The sequence below is a fragment of the Lissotriton vulgaris genome, chromosome 1_1, assembly GCF_964263255.1.
Source record: "Lissotriton vulgaris chromosome 1_1, aLisVul1.2, whole genome shotgun sequence".
In the NCBI taxonomy this organism is placed as follows: domain Eukaryota; kingdom Metazoa; phylum Chordata; class Amphibia; order Caudata; family Salamandridae; genus Lissotriton; species Lissotriton vulgaris.
The window spans coordinates 1884802906-1884827908 of NC_141685.1; positions in this window are offsets into that span (position 1 = coordinate 1884802906).

The following is a 25003-nucleotide window of genomic DNA, read 5'->3' on the forward strand; positions in this document are numbered from 1 at the left end:
TGGTTTTTAAACAACGTTTGCCTAAAGAATTAACAAATTCTTACCTAATATTTTTAAAGCCCAAATTTTAGGAACACAATTTGGCCTTTCAGGATTACTGCTGTTAAGGTAGGTTAGTCTGGTATTGTAGAGTATTTTGTAAGTGAGGGTGGGGAGCTTGATGGTGATCCTCTTGTTGATATTGAGTCAGTGTAGGTGTATCAGGTGGTGGGTGATGTGGCTGCAGCAGGGGACATTGATGATCACTCAGGTGGAGGTCTTTTGGATTTGTTTTAGTTGTTGTAGGTGTTTGGCTGGAATTCCTGTGTAGAGTGTTTTGCCACAGTGTAGTCTGCTGCTGATGAGGGCCTGTGTCACTATTCTTCTTATTTTGATTAGGATCCACTTGTAAATGTTGCGGAGCATGTGGAGGGTGTTATATTAGTACGAGGAGATGGTGTAGACTTACTTACACATGGAGAGGGAGGAGTTGAGGATGAATCCTAGGTTGTGGACATGGTCGGTAGGTGTTGGTACTGTTCACAGTATATTCAGCTAGCAGGAGTCGTCCGAGGCTGAGAGGGTGAGTCTGAGGATGAGTACCTTCATCTTGTGCGAGTTCATGTTTAGAGAGCTGCTCTTTATGTAGTTGGTGACGTCCTTCATTGTGTCATGGAGGTTGCTTTTGGTGGTATGTGGCTTCTTGGTGAGGAAGAGGATGAGCTGGGAGTTGTTGGCATAGGAGATGTTGTTGAGGTTGTGATGGTGGGCTACTTGTGTGAGGGTGGCCATGTAGATGTTGAATAGCATCGGGCTGAGGGATGAGCACTGGGGGATGGAGCAAATGATGTCAGTGGTTTTTGATGAGAAGGCTGGGAGGCAGACGCTCAGGATTACTATTGAACAATTTCCAAACTAAGACTTCGATACATACTATTTGGCCGTGCGGAAAAGTATGTAAAACCATGAAGGACTTTTTGTTGTATATTTTGTCAGCATATATTTGTAAGTAACAGTATTTACAGTGTATGAATATTAACCATAATCTTTTGATATTTTAACGTAAGAAATTGCTCTTAGAAAAAAACATTTAAGATATGCTTTATTTCTATTTTTTAGATTGTTATTGAGAATGTTGAATGTTTTTTTAAGGATAACCTTATCGATTTTCTTTTTTTTGCCCGCTGTTATGTGATGAGTACTATTGAACTCACTGTTTCTAGAGAAATTCAATATATTCTGAGAACAGTAAAAAAGGCAAATGTAATACTTTACAAATTATTTTGTGTTGTAAAATATATATTGTAACTGTATTTTTTTTGTGTCTTCCACAGATGGCAATTTTATAATATATAATTTTTTTATTATTTACTATGCTTAAGGTAAGTACAAGTAACTGTTAAAAATGCTCGATGGAATGTGCTTCTACCGAGCTGAAGTAACAAAACATGGATGGAGTACATAAGTGTGTAAAGATGGTTTGTATCTTTTAAAGACATTTCAAAAAATGATATACTGAGTGTACCAGTGTTCTATACCTGTTGCTGTGAGTATTTTCGACTTATATAAGGAATTACTACTTTCTAATTATGTTAAAACGTGAGTACTGGCTAGGTCTTTAAGAGTTTATTTGTGTGAAAAGACATGAAGTATTCAAAAACCAGTGTGATAATGGTAACTAAATATACACAGATACACAGTGTTATTCTGGACAACCAATAGTATCTCTTGCATTTTACTAAAACACATTTACTATTTTGGAATGGGTAAGGTGAATAGACATATTCTACATTTTTAGTACTGCATTTTACTATAACAGCCTGAGTCTTTTCCTATAGTCATGAGGAGTGACGGGTTTCAAAAATTAAGAAAACTTAAGAACAGGATATCCTTATAAGTAATTATATTTATATAACTTTATAAAGAGTAAAACTCTACTACTTGAATGTTATTAGACAATGGTATTTATATCATATTTTTTTAGGCCAAAATAGTTGAAAACTCTAGTTTTGTATTATATATTAGGAAAACTGATAAAATGAACTGTTTATATTTTTATACAAGGAGCTACAACATAAGAGAAAAATTATGGAATGAGAACAGACCCATACTGAGGAGATTTTGGAAATTATCTTGACTGTAATTGAAGAACTAATCGTATCAGTCACAGGCAATGAGAGTGAAGATGGGGAAATTAGTGCTGCAGACATGAACTATGATTTCGAAGACGAAAGCTTTGATGCATATTTTGTGGAAGCATTAAATTATGTTGAAATTTTAGAACAAATTAATTCCAAATCTGCTAACGAGGGAATTGATGTGAATGAAATACATGATGAACTTGTTTTAGAAGCTCTGTTAAATTATGAGATGTTAGAAGAATACATTTATTGTTTAAAAATAATAAAGGTTTGAGAACTATCTACTAATGTATTCATTGTACTAAAAATTAAGCACTTATAGATTCAGTTATACATTCTTTACATTTTTGTATTGATTTAAAATATGCAAAGTGGGTCTGAGGGCATAGATTGCTTAAAATCCCTATGGACTATACATGCAGTCTTCTATGCACCTGCAAACTTGTGTTTTATACCTTTAATTCCCCAGTCTGTATCCTTACGCTTCCACTAAACACTCTGACACTGCTGTTTCAGTATTGTAGTGAGTCATTCAGCAGTATGTGCTTATCTATCTACTGTGGTAAAACTGAAGCTGTTATAAATTTAGTCAGGCATTTTGTTTGCAGAACTGTAATCATCTAGTCAGTACTTAGGTATTCATGGAACAAAGTAGGCCTTACACCATTGACTGCTTTAAACCCCTATAGACAATGCATATTGTCTTTTATGCACCTGCAAACTTGTCTTTTATACCTTCAATTCCTGTATCCTTAGACTTCCACCAAACACTCTGACACTGCTGTTTCAGTATTGTAGTGAGCCAGTCAGCAGTATGTTCTTTTCCATTGTACCGTGGTAAAACTGAAGCTGTAATAAATTTAGTTAGGCACTTTCTTTGCAAAACTCTAACCATCCACTCACTATCTAGATACTCATGGATTAAATCAGGCCTTAGGCCATAGACTGCTTCAAACCCCTATAGACTGTGCATGCAGTGTTCTATTCACCAGCAAACTTGTCTTTTATACCTTCAATTCCTCAGAGTGTATCCTTACAATTCCAGCAAACACTATCATACTACTGTTTCAGTATTGTAGTAAACCATACAGCAGTATGTGCTTATCTATACACTGTTGGAAAAGTAAAGCTGCTATGCATTCAGCCACACACTCTGCTTGCGGAATTGTAATCATTCAGTCAGTACCTAAGTACTCTTGGTGGAAAGTGGGCCTTAGGGCAAGGACTACTTGAATCTCCTATAGACTATGCATGCACTGTTCTATGCACCTGCAAATTTACCTTTTATATGTTTAATTCCACAGTCTTTATCCTTACACTTGCACGAAACACTCCGTCATTCCCGTTATAGTTTTGTAGTGACTCATTAATCAGTGTGTAGTAATCCATTCACTACATTCAAACAGTAATCAGCAGATGTACAATAAGTGGTACAACCCCAGAGATATGCCAGTTATTGTGCACTGTGACATCACCACCATGGATGCACTGTATTTACAATGTGGTGTATAATGGGGCAAAAACGGCACAGATATGTGATGTATTTGTGTTGTGAAGGTGGCGCATTGCTTGACTTGCGTTGGAAACACAACGCAGCTCCAGCAATGCTCTTGGGGCCTAATGCTTACAATGCTGTGTCAATCCTTACACCTGTTTCAAGCAGATTCAGGGTTTTGATGCAGTATAAGCGTAAAAGTGACTGAATTAAATCTTATAGATTTCACTTAGTCACTTTTAGGAGGCGTTCCTGCACCAGAACACCTCCACCCCCCCCCCTCCCTGCGCAGGAAAGCCTCTTTCTGGTGCAGGGATTTACAATGTGATGCACCTTCCATATGCATGTCATTGTGAATACCACACACCATGGCACAGCTTTTGCACCATCACAAAAGTGAAGCAACAGATGTGTAAAAGAGGCACAAGGGCATTGTAATTCCGTTTCTAACACATACAAATTCACCCAGGCAGTTTTACCAGCCGTGCAAATTGAGGCATAGATTTGTAACATATTTATATGGATATGTTACATTCAAGTGCTTCGGAAGTACTACACTATACTATAAATACCTTATAGATTTATGTCGTAGCACTTCCTTATAGTTCTGCACTTTCACATTCACCGTACAGTAGTAATGTATTCATTCATTCATTCATTTATGAACTACACATTCATTCTGACAAACTTTTACACACTAACATAGAAATATAGTTCTTTCTTTGACCAGTGAAGGTAGTTCTAAAAAGAAAAGTTTTTTTGTGTTTTGAGTTTTGTATTTTTTTTGTATTTTTTTAGCAAGTTTTTTTTTAAACAAAAAATAAAGAACAGGAACCCAAAAAGTGTCCAACAGGAACAAAAGGGAATGTGGAAAAAAAACTAATGACGATGGCAGCGATGCTCACGCTTCCTGCGTTTTATTAGGTTGATGGACTGTTCCATAAACGTTTGTTACAATAAATGCGTACGGAATGCCGTACATGATGTCACGCGGAAGCGTTGATGCGACGCACAACGTCAAAACGTATCCGTATCATGTGTGGAGGTATGCGCAGAGGACGATTTACCGTTCAACGTATAGTACGATTGTGTATCAAAAAAATGAAAAAGGAATTATATAGAATTTGATTTTAATATATTGTAAAAAAAGTGTAATTAATAAAAAAAAAGGAAAGCATTTTTGTTATAATTTTACTTAAAGAATCTGAAATATAACTTAGAAAATAAAATAAATATAAATATTTATAATACAAATTTAAGAAATTAGTATAAAAAGAAAGAAATATAATAATGAATTCATTTAAAAATTATCATTTACAAAACCTTTGAAATTCACTGAAAAAAAACATAGGTTTCAGCCACATTATAGTTACGAATTAGCATTTAAAAAACCTTGCAAATTTACTGAAAAAACCATAGGTTTCACACACGTTATAGATAGGAATTAGCATTTAAAAAACCTTAGAACTTCACTGAAAAAAACATAGGTTTAACACATGTCATAGTTAGCTGGACATTTCACTTATTCAAAACCTTTGAAATTCCCCTGTTATAGTTAGTTCAGCTAACTATAACTTGCGCGCCCGCAATGCACTGCTGATGACGTCACATACTACATTACTCATGACATGCTCAGTGACATCACTCATGATATCACTGATGACATCTCAAATGACATCAGTGATGACATCATCCAGTGAATGTGAGTTTTACTGAAATTTAAATATGTTTTATATATGTATATCTCAAGTCCGATGGAAGAATAAAGGGGTATATAAGTATCTAAATGGATGATTTTTTGGTAAAATTTAGAGAAATGTAAAACAAATTGAGCCCGTGCTTCCTTGTACTTAAGCACCCGGGTGGGCCAGGTCCTGAGGGCAATGTGCAATTAATGTGTGGGGGGCCCTGCAGCCCCAGAGACCACCAGCTCCCGGGGGCTTCAAGAAAAAATGCGTGGGGGCTCCAAACCCCTCATGCTGCCCCAGAGACTGCCACCTCCCCAGGGCTTTTATATAATAGCGGCTCCCAGGCCCCCCACAGCCCGGTGACCTCTACCCCGGGCTGTTGGGGGGTAGGGAGGGGAGTGCACTACCCCCACCTGGAGCCCTTGATGGCCCTGGGGACCGGCACCCCCAGGGCCGGCTCCTGCAATTTCCCAGGCTGCCCACTGCCATTGCTGTTTGCTAGAACATAGTAAACAACATGAGATGCCAGTGCCGCTACTCAGTCAGACAAAACCTTTTTCTCTCAAAACATCTGAATTAAACAATATGCTTTGTATTCTTATTTACTTTCAGTTATTTTATTTTGTTCAATACTTATTTTTACTCTTATTATTGTTTTTTTTTTAATTTTCAAACTTTAAATTTTTTAAGACCGTATATACACAAAAAAAGTTATTCCTCACAACAACATTTCTACATTTCAAAAAGAATAATTCAAACAGTCAATCATACCTCTCTCATACCGTTACAGACAACATAGATTTACTAAATATCTGCTGGAATTAGATTATTCACAGCACAGCCATTTAACAATTTATTTTCTCAAAAAGAAGCATATTTTTTCAATTTCTTTAGCTTATTCTATCCTTTTGGCTTTTTACAGTCTACGTGTTTCGAACTCGCGTTGTTAAGGAGTTCTCATCAGGACCATAGTCGGCAAAAAAGGAAAAACACCTTTCTTTTAGACATATATCTTTTCTTTGAATGCGCATACTGCCACATCCATTACTGCTAGCCTCCTTATCTTACCTCTTTTGTATCAAAAACGCAGAGGATGTGAGTTTGACCCCGACGTGAAATCAATTCTATTGCAAGGAAAATGCAGAAAGTCACAACCCACATTCAACATTGAGCATCCATAAACATCCAACACCATTATCGCGCCACTTACTTTCATGTGTATTGAGTGTCCGACTTTGTTTAATTGACTGCCTGGCTCTCTAACAAAGAAAAGAACCAATAAGTTGTGGTTTCCAACTTTAGCCACTCTGCTAGATTACGGTTCATTTAATTAGTCAGCCTGTTCTTACCTCATTCGTGGGCTCAGGCTTCCGTGTACAATCGTCGTGTGCTCCCGTCTGGAAAAAACCAAGAGGAGATGGTATTACACGTCCAAGGGTCTGGAGTTAGTTTGTGCTTGAATTTGTGCCCAGTCACGCGTCAATATTTACCTTAAAAGATCAGGGCACGGAGCATCAAGTGCTTTCCTTCTTCGTTCGAACTCCAAGTCAAAGGCGAATGGCGTGAGCTTCCGGGTCCGCAAAGGCTCACGGGGTATGTAGTTCCGGACTAGCTGTGCCCATTAAATGCTCCAGCTTGATTCCGTATGTGTCACTTGTTACTGTGTGTTTCCTTTAACGTTTGTCCTAAAATCTGATCGACTTTTGCACTCTAGGATTTGCATTTTTTATATTTATCATGTACCCGTGCCACTTCGTTTTCTTTTGGACTTTACAATGTTTTACACTTTATTTTCCATATGATAGGGCACGTCTGAAATATTATGTTTGTTCTCATTCCACATGGATTGCGCGCAATTGGTGATACTAATTTGTATCATATCTCTAGGTCAAATTCTGCCAAACGCACTGGTTTCAAAAGTCTGGAGAGTCTCCACGTGTGTGCTCAGCATAGCCTTATGTGCAATTTTCGGATATGGGCTGTAATATGTTTGACAGTCGCCGGATCATTCTGATATTATCCTCATGTGAGAGGTCTTTCCTGGGTCTACGTGTTAGAGTTTAACTAGTAGGATAACATAGGCTGCCGATGCTCTATACTATTAGAACCACCTGGAAGTCTCTCTGAAAGCCTGCATTGTGAACTTATTTCAGCATTATCCGCTACCAATTCTACATTCCATTTGGAAGTGTCCACGCAGTTTAACATAGTTTGAACATCTCTGTCAACTCATTCAAACCCTGTATGGCAGAGTTAAATTTGACTATTAGCATAGCTTTCCTTCTAGAAGGATTGCGCACAATCCATGTGGAATGAGCACAAACATCATATTTCAGACGTGCCCTATCATATGGAAAATAAAGTGTAAAAACATTGTAAAGTCCAAAAGAAAACAAAGTGGCACGGATACATAATTAATATAAAAAATGCAAATCCTAGAGTGCAAAAGTCTATCAGATTTTAGGACAAACGTTAAAGGAAACACACAGTAACAAGTGACACAAATACGGAATCAAGCTGGAGCATTTAATGGGCACAGCTAGTCCGGAACTACATTCACTGTGATCCTTTGCGGACCCGGAAGCTCACACCATTCGCCTATGACGCGGAGTTCGAACGAAGAAGGAAAGCACTTGATGCTCCATGCCCTGATCTTTTAAGGTAAATATTGACGCGTGACTGGGCACATCTTCAAGCACAAACTAACTCCAGACCCTTGGACATGTAATACCATCTCCTCTTGGTTTTTTCCAGACGGGAGCACACGACGATTGTACACGGAAGCCTGAGCCCATGAATAAGGTAAGAACAGGCTGACTAATTAAATGAACCGTAACATAGCAGCGTGGCTAAAGTTGGAAACCACAACTTATTGGTTCTTTTCTTTGTTAGAGAGCCAGGCTGTCGATTAAACAAAGTCGGACACTCAATACACATAAAAGTAAGTGGCAAAAAGTAATGGTGTTGGATGTTTATGGATGCTCAATGCTGAACGTGGGTTGGACCTTTCTGCATTTTCCTTGCAATAGAATTGATTTCATGTCAGGGTCAAACTCACATCCTCTGCGTTTTTGATACAAAAGAGGTAATATAAGGAGGCTAGCAGTAATGGAGGTGGCAGTATGCGCATTCAAAGAAAAGATATATGTCTAAAAGAAAGGTGTTTTTCCTTTTTTTCAGACTATGGTCCTGATGAGAACTCCTTAACAACGCGAGTTCGAAACGCATAGACTGTAAAAAGCCAAAAGGATAGAATAAGCTAAAGAAATTGAAAAAATAGGCTTCTTTTTGAGAAAAAAAATTGTTAAATGGCTGTACTGTGAATAATCTAATTCCAGCAGATATTTAGTAAATCTATGTTCTCTGTAACGGTATGAGAGAGGTATGATTGACTGTTTGAATGATTCTTTTTGAAATGTAGAAATGTTTTTGTGAGGAATAACGTTTTTTTTTGTGTACATAAGGTCTTAAAAAATGTAACGTTTGAAAATTCAAAAAAACAATAATAAGAGTAAAAATAAGTATTGAACAAAATAAAATAACTGAAAGTAAATAAGAATACAAAGCATATTGTTTTATTCAGATGTTTTGAGAGAAAAAGGTTTTGTCTAACTGAGTAGCGGCACTGGCATCTCTTGTTGTTTACTAGTAGCTTGTGGCTAAGCTGTGCTGTTGGGAGCCCAGACCCAGTGGTGGTTTTTTGTTTGCTAGGACATCGCGGGAGCACTGCTCCCGCCCTTCCATAGCAAACACTGCTTTGGTTTTTGGACGGGAGAGCAGGAAACCTGCTCTCTCGTCCAAAAACCAAAGCCAAATTGCTTTTGCACTAGGTGAGCTGCATGTCAGCAGCTCCCCTTGTGCAAAAGCATTGCCGGCTCCCGCAGGATGCGGGGAGCTGGCGGGACAGTGAGGTCATTGGAGCTCCCCCCACGATCCCCGACATTGAAGCCAGGCCCTCGGGGCTGTGGTCCCCGGGGCCAGAAGTGGCCCGTCTTCGGAGGCCATGTCACTGTTTCACCATTGCTCTGCAAATGCGCCTCTTGGCAGACTAGGGGATGAGGTATGAAGTCCAATTTTCTCCTGAGGGACTTTGGGGGCCTAGAAGCCCTCCTGGTACTTCCTGTAAGTCCTACGCAGCAGAATTCATGAGCCCTGGTTGGAGGCACAGCACCCTTTCTCCACCAGTCTGCAAATGTGACTACTACTTAAAGAAGCATATTTCCGCACCTCTGACATAGAGGTAGTTTTAACCCCCCTACCCTATTATATACTAGGTCCTTACAGCAGAGGTCATGCCAATCACAGGGGTGCCCCAACCCATAGTGTACCCTAGCATATGTAGGTGTTTTCACTGTACTCTAAGTGTCTTTTAGCATAGCACTGGCTCTGGGCCTGGTTAGTCAGAGTCAGTTATCACCAGTACCAGTCAGCAAAATGTTGAGGTCTCCAGGATGACTTTGCAACAAGGTCTCTTTCTGCACCTCTTTTGGCTCTGTCTGCATATCTCTTGCTTCTTTCTAGACCTTTATTTGTCTTTCTGAGCTTCTGTTGCCTCTTTCTGCATTTCTCTTGTTTCTTTCTGTGCCTTTCTAGCTCTTTCTGCACATGTCCTACCTCTGTAGGCATAGTTAGAAATTAGCATTTAAAAAACCTTTGAAATTAACTGGAAAAAACATAGGTTTCAGGGGCCCTATAGTTAGAAATTAGCATTTAAAAATCCTTTGAGATGTCATCAGTGATGTCACTGACCATGTCATGAGTGATGTAATATGTGACATCATCAGCAGTGCATTGCGGGGGCGCAAGTTATAGTTAGCTCAACTAACTATAACGGCCGAATTTCTCAGGTTTTGTATGAGTGAAATGTCCAACTAACTATAAATAACTTTAAATGCTAATTTCTAACTATAATGTGCTTGAAACCTATAGTTTTTTCAAGGAATATAGTTATAGTTAGGATCTTGTTTCTATTTAAAAAGCATTTTTTCTTTTATCAATATCTTTGGCGCCGTTTGACGAATCTTCATAACATTTTCAAACCTAATGGCCCACTCACTTTAGCTGCAGTATTGAAAATTTTGGGGTGATCGGTCAAGTGGGGCCTGAGAAAAAAGGGGGTCTCTATGTTAATTTTCATAGGAAACTGTTGATGCAGCTACAGCCCGAATAGCTGAACAGAATTACACCAAACTTGGCAAAAAGGTATCTCTTGGGCTAGAGTGCACTCTTTTTGTTAAATGGTGTAAATCCGTTCTGAGGTTCCTGAGAAATATAAACATTTCTCTGATATACAAATTTGGTTCTGAGGATCCACAAACTCTCCCGATCTCTGCCTGAGCTCTGATTGGCTGACAACACTTCAAACCAGGAAGTGTTGGCAGCCATCTGAGTACTCGGTTGAACAGAGTGACAAGGATAAGCTATAAAAAATCCAAATTAAGAAAAGGGGACAGGTTAGAAACACCCTGACCTCCTAGGCCTGCTCAGGGGTCGCAAAGGAACCACCCGGGCCCAGAAAAACATTAAAACAAATTGGGCGGTATTCGCGCTGGATCCGTGAATCTGGCTGAAAATGTATAAAAAAACAAGGCACTGGCTCCCGCCCTTTGTTTCTTTGAAGCCCCCGGGTCCTGGGAGCAATTTAGAAATGAGAGGTGGGGCCCGCACAGGCCCCCACATGCCTTGAGGACCACCACCTCCTCGTGGCTTAAATTGAATGTAGGAGGGTCATGCGGACCCCGCAGCCCTGGGGACCATCACCTCTCCAGGGATTCAACCATTAAAAAAATGTGTGCGGGGGGGCTCCTGCCCCCACACAGCCCCTTGAACCACCACCTCCCTCGGGCTATTTTTCTTAAATACTGGGGGGCCCCATGGCCCCCGCAGCCTACCTGACTGCCACCTCCCGGGGGCTAAATTTAGAAAGATGCATGGAGGTCTCAAACTCCCCACTAAGCCCTGGGGACCACCACCTCCACAGGGCTATTTTTTAAAATAAAGTGTGGGGGAGCTCAAGCCCTCCCACACAGCCCCAGGGACCACCACATTCCCGATGCTATTTCAAAGAAGGGAGGTGGGGGCACACAATCTCCCTCCTGGAGCCGTAATTCGCCCTTGCCAACGCCACATCCCAGGGCTAGCTCCAAAAATGTCCCGGGGTGTCCATCTCGGGGACATTGCAGTTTGCTATGGCACAGCCAGAGCACTGCTCCCACCATTCCATAGAAAACTCTGCTTTGCTTCACAGAAGCGAGAGCTGGAAAAATGCATTCGCTTCAATGAAGCGAAGCTGAATTGCTTTTGGGCAGAGGAAGATGCATGTTAGCAGCTCCCTTTGCTTAAAAGCACTGCTGGTTCCCGCAGGAAGTGGGGAGCCGGCAGGAACTGCAAGGCCTTGAGGCTCCCCCACTGTCTGAAAGGATGTGGCCATGCCCTGAGGGATGGGGTCCTCCGGGCTGAAAATAGCCCAGGTAGGGGGAGGCCACACAGGTCACCCTACCCATTTTTATAGGTGAAAGGGGTATGTGATGGTATAACAGCTGGCTTAACACGCCCTCTAGAGTTTAGCCCGAAGACTGCTCGTATCCACGCTACTAGGATAGCTGGTCTAAGGTTGACTTACAACCAATCACCATAAGGGTCATTTGGACCGATGCATAGTGGTCGCTAGAATAGCGAACGCTGCATATCGAGCCAACTTCTCACAAAAAAAGAAAAAAAAATGATATGGCCATACCCCAGGGCATGGGTTCCCCGCGACAATGTTGGCCTCAGGAGGGGGGCCGCATGGCCCCCTTCCAAAAAAATAAAAAATAAAGGGAATGCCAGGGGGATGAGGTTCCCAGGGCATAAATTAGCCTTGGGAGGGTGGCCAAACAGCCCACCTCTCATTTTATTCCCCTTTAAAAAATGGGTCAGGCCCTGGGGGAATGGGGTGGGATGACATGGGACGTGCCTGGGCGTGAGCCCAGGCAAAGACTCGGCCAAGACGGGTCAATCTTGACCCACCATTGCCCGGAGGAAGTGTAGTGTAATTCCTATATCCCTGATAGGCTATGCACATTGGAAAAATATACACTATAGTTTAGACATAGGACTGAGGTCAGTATGTCTCTATCGAGTACATTAAACTTAATTACTTGTGTGTGCCAGCTAACTCAGAGGTCACTAGAAACTTCTTGAATGAACAAGAAGGGATTAGTTTCTGACAACCGCATAAACATGACAACTTTGTTTCACTTATAGAAACGGAACAGTCTCAGGATTGTGGAAACAATAGATAACAGTTTCACTCAGTCAATTGTGCATGCTTTGTTTCTACATAGGTTACACAGAAATAGATAGGTGAGCATTTCAATAAAAAGGGTTTATTGAACAGTATTATTTCTTGTGCAAGAGATATGAACTGCTAAAATCATAAGACAGAATGCGAAGTATAATACGTACAGTGTTAGCAGTAAGATAAAATAATACTGAAATAGCATGGCTTGTAGCTATGACATAAATTCATTAAAATACATGCATAAATAACACAGGCTAAAATATAAATACTCAACTGGTGCTCCTAGCTATGTCTACCCCAGTGTACCTAACCTAAGTGTAGTACGAGGTGAGAAGTAGGTGCTGCTCTGCTATAGTTTTGCAATAGCTATAATTTACATTGATTTGCCAAAAGTCCCTCTAGGTTCTAGTCCACTCCATACCTTAGAATGAGAGAGGTTGGAATCTCTTTCTGGGTCTCGATCTCTAACACCCCGCAAGGGGAGTCAGAAACACTTGAGCTGGATTCTCTGCGAGGAGGATGATAACATCTGGTCAGTGCGTCAGTCGGGGACTCGATCTCCTTCCGAACTTGCCGTGGCGAACCGCGTTGTGCAAGTATGTAGCTGGACCGTACCATGCATCGTAGTTTGCCAGGGCAAGTGAAGGTATATTTATACCTTGAAGGTGTTTTAGGAATGCCAGTATTGATGTAGAAGTCGGGCATAGGAACGTCATGAATGAGCCCCTAAGAAATAGATGTTTATGCATAATAAATTAGTTCTTGGAGAAATCAGTAATCCAAGCAAGGGGAATTCCTAAAGGTTTAAGAGTCAGGTTTTCCAAGAACTCATTGTGACGTAGTTGGACAGATGTAGGTGACCATGCCTGTATTTGGTTCGCATGGGTAATGCCTGAATAAGGGTAGGATTTCTATGCCTAAATAAGGGCAACGGAAATTGTGCCAATATAAGGGCATAAGTCGGGAAACCTATGTACGGTATCTAAATCGCCACACAACAGAAGCTGGGCTAGGCTACCCCCCTTGACTTTTGTTTACTGCAGTATTACCTTCTGGTCAGTTTGTTTGAAGTATTTTAGGTGCTGAATCAGTCAGTGAACATAGGCAAGTGTAAATTAGCAGGTGGGAATGAAAGTACCCCAACTAACTGAAAGATTGGCACAATGATAGACTCTTCTGGTACGAGCAGCAAGTGCTGTCGCCAAAGAAATTGAAGTGGTGGAGAGGCACTTGTCCTTTGACCTGAGGGACAGAACAATCGTTGAGTCTTCTGGCAGGGCATTTCCAGAGCCTGGTAGCCCTGATACAGCCCCTTTAAGCCCTTATAACTTATTTTCCTCTGAGGGCATTAATCCTGCTACTCAGATAACAGTGGTAGGGGAGCCTTCTATGGCAACGCTTGATATATCTGATGGGCCAGTGAACTCTAGCCTTTACGAGCCAGTTGTCAGAAAGGAAAGGAGAACTAAACAAGGCGCCATTCCTAGCAAGTCTAAGATGCAGGAGCCCATTCCTTGTCCTAGTAGTTTATGGAAACCTGCCGGCCCAAGCCTTCCGGTGATGGACTTGGCCCCCGCTATCAATACTGTTGTGATTGACGGGGGCATTGCCTACCTTGTTAGAGCATCTCGGGTCAAGTTAAATCTGTTCTGACCTTTGTATTTGCTCCACTTGTGAATAGCATATGTTATTTGAAGGGGAGATCCGGGAATTTGTGTTCAAAGTGAGCCTTCTTTTACAACCCACGGTCCCCCTCCAACAAAGGTGTCCGTACTAACAACCCTAATATCAGTATTGCCCAGACACCCCCACTGCCTGTGGAGATTGCTGTTCCAAACAAAAATATGTCTAACAAAGCACCAGGGGGTGGGCCAAGGTCTACCTTTAGCTTAGTCATGGGCTTAGCTTTGCCATGGGGAGAAAGGCCTGTGGGGACAACCAATGCACATAGGCCACCAGGCCTGTCGCATTCTTTGCACACTCAGCTGAATTTGCTACCTGAATGCTGTCCGTATGTGATGGTATTGGTTGGAGTACCATCTTGTCCTTCCAGTGGAGAGCAAACATACTTGGAACGCAAAAATAAAGTTTGTCATCAGCTCTCACGGAATTCTGTCTTTGCCATCCTTGAGTATAATGACATTCTACTAGTGAGAAGAGTTTAGGGGATTGGCCGTTCTACCAAATCAAAGGAAGGTGACTTTGTCCATATCAGTTGTAGGTATCCGTCCCTGGCCTTTTGCCTGGTTAGAACTGGCTGCAGATCTGCAAGGTATCGCCCTGCCCTTCCAGGCAACCTGGAGCGAGAGGCCCACAGGTGAACACACTTGGTGCTTCTACCATCCTTACCCCTATCAGATTTGCATGTTAATGATTGACTTTCCAAAACCTCTGTCCAAGAGAGGGTGCATGGATCAATGAGAGACAGAGTAGAGGGAATTTGTTCCAAACCTTTATGGCACGTTGGTATTGGTGCCTTCCTACATCCAGTCGCTGATGCCTGAAGTTCTTCTTCTGCCATTATGTCTAACGTTCCTGCAGTCGAAGGACAGCATCTTTCCGTTGTTTCTGCCACTACCATTTTTTTCAGCAGTCTGTCCTTGTCTAATACTGATCCTCTTTTTAAAATCGATTCTTCGAACCTTGCTGGTATCAAGAAGAAATTGATTTGCATAGATTGGGGCAATTTTATGGACCATCTGGGGTGTCACCCCACAGTTCCGATCCTGGTTTGCTAGTTTTGATTGACCTGCCTCCTTCTCTGGCAAAGGCAGATAATCAGGGGACCTTGCAATATGGGTTAAAAACAACTCTGGTCTGTCCTACCAAAGTAATTGATTTAGGCTCTCCAGATGTATTGTGTGTTATTGTGCAAGTCTCTTTTGGGGTTTCATTATGTTTGTTTAATGTATACTGCAAACATGAAGGTAATAAGTCCAACCTAGCTGTCACTTAAATAATTAATGCCTATCTACCATATTTACTGGTTAATTTATACAGAATTGTGGCAGGAGATTTTAATTGCAAGTTTTAACTTCTTGGTATTGCCACTGGTATATTCAATGGAGAAGAGCATGAAGTGTGGGCTGTCCTATCACCTGTTAAACAAGCATTGGCATAGCCAATAGGTCTCGCCTTTGGGAACTTATAATTGTTTAGCCAGAGATATTGACTTTACCTATGTCTTTAAGCTGTGCTGTACAGAAGTTTGCAGCATGCTGAAAAGTTATAATGAAGAAGTGTCAGGAGCATTTTTGTTTCCTTAGATATGACCATAAAAGCATTATGTACAACAAAACAACCATATTAAAAAAGTATTAAAAATAATATCTTTCGTTTTTTTTTTGTCCTTTTAATGCTGGCAACTTGTATCTGCCTTTCCCAATGGTTGCTTGTTGTGTTTTTGTTGATGCAGGGCATAAATAACAGGAGGGTGAAGGTCAGTCAGTCAGTCAGTCAGAGAGAGTGAGTGAGTGAGTGAGTTAGTCAGTGAGAGTGAGAGAGTCAATCAGTGAGAGTGAGAGTCAGTCAGTGAGAGTGAGTGAGAGTGAGAGAGTGAGTCAGTCAGTGAGTGAAAGAGAGTGAGTCAGTGAGATAGTCAGTGAGAGTGAGTCAGTCTTTTAGCGAGAGTCAGTCTTTTAACGAGCCAGTCAGTGAGAAAGAGCGTCAGTTACTGAGAGAGAGTTAGTCAGTGAGAAATAGTACGTGAGAGAGAGTCCGTGAGAGAGAGTCAGTGAGAGAGAGAGTGAGAGTGAGAGAGTGAGAGAGAGAGCAAGTAAGTGAGAGAAAGTGAGTCAGTCAGTGAGAGAGAGAGAGTGAGGCAATCAGTGAGAGAGGGTGAGTCAGCCAGTGAGAGAGAGTGAGTCAGTCAGTGAGAGAGAGTGGGAGAGAGAGTCTGTGAGAGGGAGTCTGTGAGAGAGTCTGTGATAGAGTGTCTGTCTGTGATAGAATGTCTGTGATAGAGTGTCTGTGATAGAATGTCTGTTAGAGAGTGTCTGTCAGAGAGTGTCTATGAGAGAGTGTCTGGGAGAGAGTGTCTGTGAGAGTCTGTGAGAGAGTGTCTTGTGCCTGGAGAATTCAAAGCTAAGATATCTGCAGTTAGACATTGTCTCTACCAGATAAGGTATTACTGAAGGTAAGTAGCTTGTTCTTTAATGTATATTTGATTAAGAAAAAGTGCTGCTGTGTGTAAATTAGACCAATAGTGCCACCATGTGGTTGACTGTCATGAGTGCGTGGGGACTCTCACTAGCAGGAATTTCCTTCCACCAGGACTGTCTGCCTGTCACGGCCAGGTAGTGGTAAAGCCCTAAATTGCATTTAGATGTTGTCTGGTCTCACCCCATGTCACTGTCATAAATAAATGTGCATACTTCATTACATTGTAGACCATGGGTGGACATAAACTGCTCAAGATAAGATCAGTATTTTGTCATATCAAAGGCGTTATCCATCCTTCCTCAGTGACGGGAGGTAGGGGGAAGGGGAGCACTAGACAGACATTTATCCATGTGGGACAGTGGACCATTCATGGTGTGGGGTCAGTGGGTCACTGATCCCATCCTTATGGGCACACTGTAGTTCCCCTATGAGTAATAGAGGTTTCAAAAAAACTTTCAAAGCAAAGTTCCGTTTGATTTTTTATTCATAGGTTACTTTTGGTAAACCATTGGTATTCCTCGTTTTTCATTTTACTTCAGCATAGCATAGTACCATCCTTATACATCCAATGCATTTCGGGGTTAACATACACCCCTTCATCAGGGAAAGGACACTGTAAACCAAAAACATTACAATCAAAAATAATCTAACTCAATCAAAAATGCAAAAGTACATGTAAATTCACACGTGCGCGTTATTGTGACCTGGGTTGTGGATAATATAACATGGGGAGTGAAAGGGGTGGGGGAGGACTATAAGGTACACCCGCTAATATACCAAGATAGTTCCATGTGGTAGAAAATGATTTAAATGCTCAGCGCGCGTTTGCTTACGTGCGTCGTACAATAGGTGTGCTGATTATCCTGAAATGAAAATGGGTAGGAGCGCGTAAGTAACAGGATAACGGTAATGAAGAATTGGTGTATCTGGCGTGATACAATAAGGAGTTGTGGGCTCAAACTGACCTGATTAAGGTGAATAAGGTCCTCCTATCTTTAACGCTGGTTCAGGCGGAACGCCATTAACCGCGTTTCGTTTCCTTAAGGGAACACAGTCACGTGGGACAATTTAGGGGGCGTGTTCGAAGGAGAATTAAGGGACCGTAACAAAAGAACCAGGTAAACACGGGGAAATCGGAATCGGGAGCAAAGTGCTGTTTGGGACATGTAGTGTTACGATACAAACGCTACGAGACAGTGAACTACTAGGTGGCCCAGCAGTGGGATAAAGTCCACAAAGAGGAGAAAAGCAGAGGGTTAACTCTGATATTATCAAGGCTAAGCAAAAAGGTGAAAAAATAATAACCTGCGAGAAATCAACAATGTGTAAACATTTAACAGTGAAATCGAAATTAAAATTAAAAATTACAATTAACCAGTGTTCCTTGAATCGTTCAGGAATCACTGCCACAGTCCGTGAGCAACTTTACAGATAACAAGAGAGTTCAATTCGTTCATTAAGCCCAAGTGGCTTCTGTGTCGACAATTTTTGGATCCATTCATTTTCTCTTTGGAGGAGAAATTTAGTATTGTCTCTACCCTCCTGTTTCGAAATGGTTTCCAATATCGTGAACTTTAGTTGAGAAATGTTATGCTTCTCTTCATGGAAATGTACTGCTAATGTTGACTTAGTGCTTTTAAGTCGAATGTTGGACTTGTGTTCTATGAGTCTGGTCTTGATCTTACGTTCTGTCTTCCCGATATAAAGTTTACCACACGGGCATTTAAGAGCATAGATAACATTACTGGTGTCGCATGTAGCGTTAACTTGAAGCTTGATCTTGTTGCCCTTCATTGGATGATTAATGGTGTTGCCTCGAATGATAGAATTGCAGTTAACCTGGGAAATTTCAAACACAAGTGTCAACTTCCTGGATGTGAAAGTTTCTATCAGCGGACAAACAATTGAGACAGATCTGATCACTAAGCCAACTGATAGAAACAACATGCTACACTATAGCAGCTTCCACGAATCCAACTTAAAAACATACCTACCATATTCACAAATGGCACGTGCTAAAAGGATCACATCCAACCCGGAGAAGGCCTCACAACGGATTAAAGAAATTGCATGCAAATTTCGCAATAGAGGGTACCCTGAAAACATTATAGAAAGCTCAATACAGAAAATCAATAATATTGACAGACAGAAACTGCTACAACCGAGTGCCAAAAAAGAACAGACACGTATAGTGGTCGTCTCGAAGTTTTCTACCAGCACTAATAAATTCAAAAGGATCATTCACCAACATTGGTCGCTTCTAAATCTCGAACCAGATTTCAACCAGATCTTTCAGGAACCTCCCCTATTTGCACATACTAGGTCACGCAACCTAGGTGAAATAGTGCGACACAAACCCACTAAAGCAGTCAGTTACTCAGGAACCAAACCATGCCACAACTGTGGGAACTGCAATTCTATCATTCGAGGCAACACCATTAATCATCCAATGAAGGGCAACAAGATCAAGCTTCAAGTTAACGCTACATGCGACACCAGTAATGTTATCTATGCTCTTAAATGCCCGTGTGGTAAACTTTATATCGGGAAGACAGAACGTAAGATCAAGACCAGACTCATAGAACACAAGTCCAACATTCGACTTAAAAGCACTAAGTCAACATTAGCAGTACATTTCCATGAAGAGAAGCATAACATTTCTCAACTAAAGTTCACGATATTGGAAACCATTTCGAAACAGGAGGGTAGAGACAATACTAAATTTCTCCTCCAAAGAGAAAATGAATGGATCCAAAAATTGTCGACACAGAAGCCACTTGGGCTTAATGAACGAATTGAACTCTCTTGTTATCTGTAAAGTTGCTCACGGACTGTGGCAGTGATTCCTGAACGATTCAAGGAACACTGGTTAATTGTAATTTTTAATTTTAATTTCGATTTCACTGTTAAATGTTTACACATTGTTGATTTCTCGCAGGTTATTATTTTTTCACCTTTTTGCTTAGCCTTGATAATATCAGAGTTAACCCTCTGCTTTTCTCCTCTTTGTGGACTTTATCCCACTGCTGGGCCACCTAGTAGTTCACTGTCTCGTAGCGTTTGTATCGTAACACTACATGTCCCAAACAGCACTTTGCTCCCGATTCCGATTTCCCCGTGTTTACCTGGTTCTTTTGTTACGGTCCCTTAATTCTCCTTCGAACACGCCCCCTAAATTGTCCCACGTGACTGTGTTCCCTTAAGGAAACGAAACGCGGTTAATGGCGTTCCGCCTGAACCAGCGTTAAAGAAAGGAGGACCTTATTCACCTTAATCAGGTCAGTTTGAGCCCACAACTCCTTATTGTATCACGCCAGATACACCAATTCTTCATTACCGTTATCCTGTTACTTACGCGCTCCTACCCATTTTCATTTCAGGATAATCAGCACACCTATTGTACGACGCACGTAAGCAAACGCGCGCTGAGCATTTAAATCATTTTCTACCACATGGAACTATCTTGGTATATTAGCGGGTGTACCTTATAGTCCTCCCCCACCCCTTTCACTCCCCATGTTATATTATCCACAACCCAGGTCACAATAACGCGCACGTGTGAATTTACATGTACTTTTGCATTTTTGATTGAGTTAGATTATTTTTGATTGTAATGTTTTTGGTTTACAGTGTCCTTTCCCTGATGAAGGGGTGTATGTTAACCCCGAAATGCATTGGATGTATAAGGATGGTACTATGCTATGCTGAAGTAAAATGAAAAACGAGGAATACCAATGGTTTACCAAAAGTAACCTATGAATAAAAAATCAAACGGAACTTTGCTTTGAAAGTTTTTTTGAAACCTCTATTACTCATAGGGGAACTACAGTGTGCCCATAAGGATGGGATCAGTGACCCACTGACCCCACACCATGGACTGTTAATTGTTGATGTCGTGGGACGCTTGACATCACTTGTGGAGCACCTCAAACATTTAGAACAATTCCATTGAAATATAGCTGTGCGCCAGCCCTACCTATTTTACAGTGGACCATTCGTCAGAAATGTAGAAGCAAAAAAAAAACATTTGGGATCTCTCCTTTTTCTACATTCACTCTGACGAATGAGGTCACATTTTTTAAATGACTCTAAGCCGGCCATTAGTCCCCAGCAGAGAGAAATATATTCCACCTAAGTGAACAAGATATCTTATGTAGTCCTAGTACGTTTTATCTTGCAAATCTCCCTGTGGGATAACACCTCTAAAGCTAGAATTTCAGTACACCATGCACACTGCTCCCAGGTCAGGGGCTAGCTCAGAGTCCAAAGATCTCGTTGCTTGCTACTGAAATTAACAATGTAACATTAAATAAGGATTCACCCGACAACTCCGGCAGCGCAGCATATTTGATACATTAGTGATGACTGACTTGAGAATAATTGCCGCTCAACGAGAGACCTGGGGGAGGTCAATTGGAGTCCTTTGACGCACAGGCAGGACTTCCTGCTGCCGCCTGCGGTGGTGCCAGGGCGGGCGGCGGGAAAGCACAAGATTTGTGCATGCTGGCAGTGTTAGCACTGCTTGCACAGCAGTCATAGTGGCCATTCCGCGACGACCGGAACCGTCCGACTCACCTCACCACCAGCCAGCGGCTGAGTAAACATCACACCCTGTCCAGGCAGGCCTGCTGATGCACCTCGTAATTATGAGGGCCGGCGTTTGTCTCAGGAGCCGTGCATCTGTGACGACGAGGCGGCCGGTAATTGTCGGTAAACAGCCAAAGCAAGTGAGTAGTGCCAGGATGAGTGAACTCTCACTTTGATTGTTGAGTTTTAATTTTCTTTTTGGAGCTAGCCACAGCGGGTAACAGTGGACTGGTGGTGCCCGTCAAACAAATGACTAAGCATGGCCGACAGCAACGTCACATAAATCATCAGAAAGGGAGCCTAGTGTAGTAACACTAGGTCCGTGACAGCCTGCTGGTGTAAACACTGGTGTTGTGTCTAGGGGGTTGGGCAACTGACCTACTTTTCAGGTTTGGTGTCACTCAGTTGTTAAAATGTAACTCATATTTGCACCAAAATTATAAAAATGTCACACATGGCAATTCTAAACCTTGGCAGCTATGTCGTGGTGACCTGTCCACCGCACCTATGGCGCAGACAGACCGTAGCTTCAATGAAAGGCATGGTGGCATCCCATCGGTTTAAAGTCTGCCGTTTTGGGACTGATTCTCAGCTGTCCTGCAGTTCCCCCGGGGCACAAGCAGACATCCACTTCTGTCATTACAGCTGATCTCAGCAAAAACACAGAAGTGGATGCCTGCTTGTGCCCCAGAGGGACTAACATAAAAAAAAAGCGCACACGGTTCGCGCTGGCAGCAGGGGGGAGGGAGAGTCGAGGGGGCCTGTGCGATTCCCTCGCGGGAGCAAGCCGGGGGCACCATATGTTTGTAAGTTAATTACAAACATATGTTGCCAAAGCTCGCTCCCGCAAGGGAATCGCCGTACATGCACGCGTTTCCATTGAAGGCAATAGAACGCGTGCATGTTTTAGCCTGAAAAAGGCAATTGATGGCTACAGGTCTCTTTCCTATTCAGCGCATGCGCTCTGTGTAGGCGAGACCTAACAACATAAATGAACTCTTAATCTAATACACTTTATTAGCATTACAGTGCCATACAAGTGCCCCTGAAAGTGCGAGCTCAGGCAATTGGATAAATAGTAGCCAGATAACTCCCCAAAACATCCAAGATCACCTTTAAAGTCCTGTCAAAATGGCTGCCTTGATTTTCGTTGGTCGGCATACCAATGCACTCGGTTTGCCTTCACAACACTACTCTAATCCTGATGAAAAAAAATAATTAACAGCACACTACTTGGCACGGTCTGTCAACAGCTAAAACCTAATTTAGACCCTGAGGACTGGGCTAACTATCGCCCCATTTCTATACTACCAGGTATTAGCAAACTTTCTGAAAAACATGTTAATTCCATATTAGCAGCGATTGTGGAGAATAACAAAGGCCTACACCCAAACCAGATGGGCTTTAGAAGCAAGCAGGGCACGGAGACTGCCCTTCTTGCCGTAGTTGAAGAAGCCAGGAAAATCTTGGATACCGGAGGCTGCGCTGCCATTATTTTGTTAGATCTCAGCGTAGCCTTCGACACGGTAAATCATTCTATCATGATTCAAAGACTAAGGGAGGTGGGTGTAGCAGGGACTGCCCTTAAGTGGCTGTAGTCCTTTCTCTCTGACAGATCTTTTGCGGTGTTTGTAGAGGATGTTCTTTCGAAACAGATTCCTCTGCAGTATGGCGTCCCCCAGGGATCTTCATTAAGCCCTACCATGTTTAATATCTACATGAGGTCCCTTGCGGACTTTGTGCTTCCCTGGGGGGTCCAGCTGGTCACTTACGCTGTTGACACCCAGCTGGTGGTGTCCTTCAGCCGATATGATACTTGTTACAAGAACCTTACATCTTGTCTGAGCAAAGTATCTGAGTGGATGGATTCGTCTTTTCTTAAACCCAATGGCTCTAAGACGGAAATTATGATGCTAGGACACACGGCCCCTATGAATTTAGATCCCTGGTGGCCTAGCTGTCTTGCCCCCCCCCCCTTCTACCTAAGAAACAAATTAAGAGTCTAGGCGTATGGTTGGACCCTAATCATAGCTTCTTAGTACAATCACGTACAGTTGCTGCTACCTGTTATGGTCTGATTAGATTAATAAGGAAGATTCTGCCTCTCCTTCCTTTTGAAGCTAGGCATCTGTTGGTTCAAGCCCTTATTTTGTCGCGGCTAGGTTACGCCAGTGCGGTTTACCTGGGCGCCCCTCAGGGAACTATTAAAATTCTGCAGATTGTTCAGAACGGTGCCGCCCGACTTTTAATGAATGTACCAAAGCGGGATTTTGCTAAGTCAGCACTCTGTCAGTTGCACTGGCTGCCAATGCAGCAAAGGATCTGGTTTAAGGCCATGTGCACTGTTCATAAGTCCATTACCGACAACGGAGCCCCTCTGTTTCAGCCTATGTTGCAATTATATCAGGTCTCCCGGACTCTTAGATCTAACCATAAAAAACTTCTGACAGTCCCTAGGATTAAACGGGCACGGATGGGTGGCCGACCTTTTTCACTTCATGCCGCAAACTTTTGAAACCAGCTCCCTGACTCTATTAGTCTTGAATCTAACTATCTATGTTTCAGGAAACAGCTGAAAACCTTTCTTTTTCCTTGATCAGTGAAGAATGATTAGGTGTCACTAATGCGCTGAGATGCCCTTGGGTAGCCATGCGCTATATAAATGCGTATTCATTCATTCGTATTCAGCTGCACGTTGGTCCCAGGGCACTCCCTGCACAGTGACATCATAATTCTTCTGAAAACTTCAAAAGTTGCCTTGGTCCCAATTCTGCCTGTAACACAAGCTTTTTGTAGCAATTTATGAAATTGATACACTCTTTACAAATACTGATGACATCTCTTTCCATCCCTGATCTCTGGATCCCAACTCATAGCTCATACGCCCTTAAGTGAAAAAAACTGCAATTCGCCAACTGTAGTATATGCACATGACTAGTACTTATAGACTGGAATTACTTACAAGTGATTGATGAATGAGCATTTTGGCAAGATGGTAAATTAGCCAAAAGAGACTGCATAATGAGATGTGCCCACTATAAGTACATTTCCTAGTTTAAGGCTTACATAATATGGTAGTTTAGTAAGCTATGTGTTTGCCTTGAAACCTGTGTGCTTGCTTCAGATTGCAGGTTCAATCTAAGCACATTTGAGTCGTCTTTTTGTTCTTGTGAGGTTGATAAAAAGGGAATCAATTTAGCGAAGATATTAATTGTGCATAAAAGATTTGTTTATATGTTGCTTTGGAGAGTATTCTATGTAAATATTTGATTTTCTACTTCCATTAGTAGAGACCTTTAAAACCACTAACTGATAATGAAGCAAGGATAAAGTGATTTTTAAAAAATGCAGGTACACAGTAGAATGATCCAGTCTCTGTATAATTTCAATGTTCTTTAATATCACAACGCATTTCCAAGGTGCGAAATATTCCCACGCCTGTAGAATGTTTAAATGCACACACATGAATGGTGTAGGAATCATTCAGAAAGTGAGTGTAAAAATGACCAATGTGAGCCCTACCTGCACAGATTCTTAGCCTCATTGCACCTCCATAGTTTGCAAATGAGTTTGCAAAATGGGGTGCGCCTAAGCGTAGCCTAGGGCCTTCGATGAAAATGAAAATGAGGTGCACTCTGTCAAACAAGTAACATTTTTAAGCAGGTGCAGG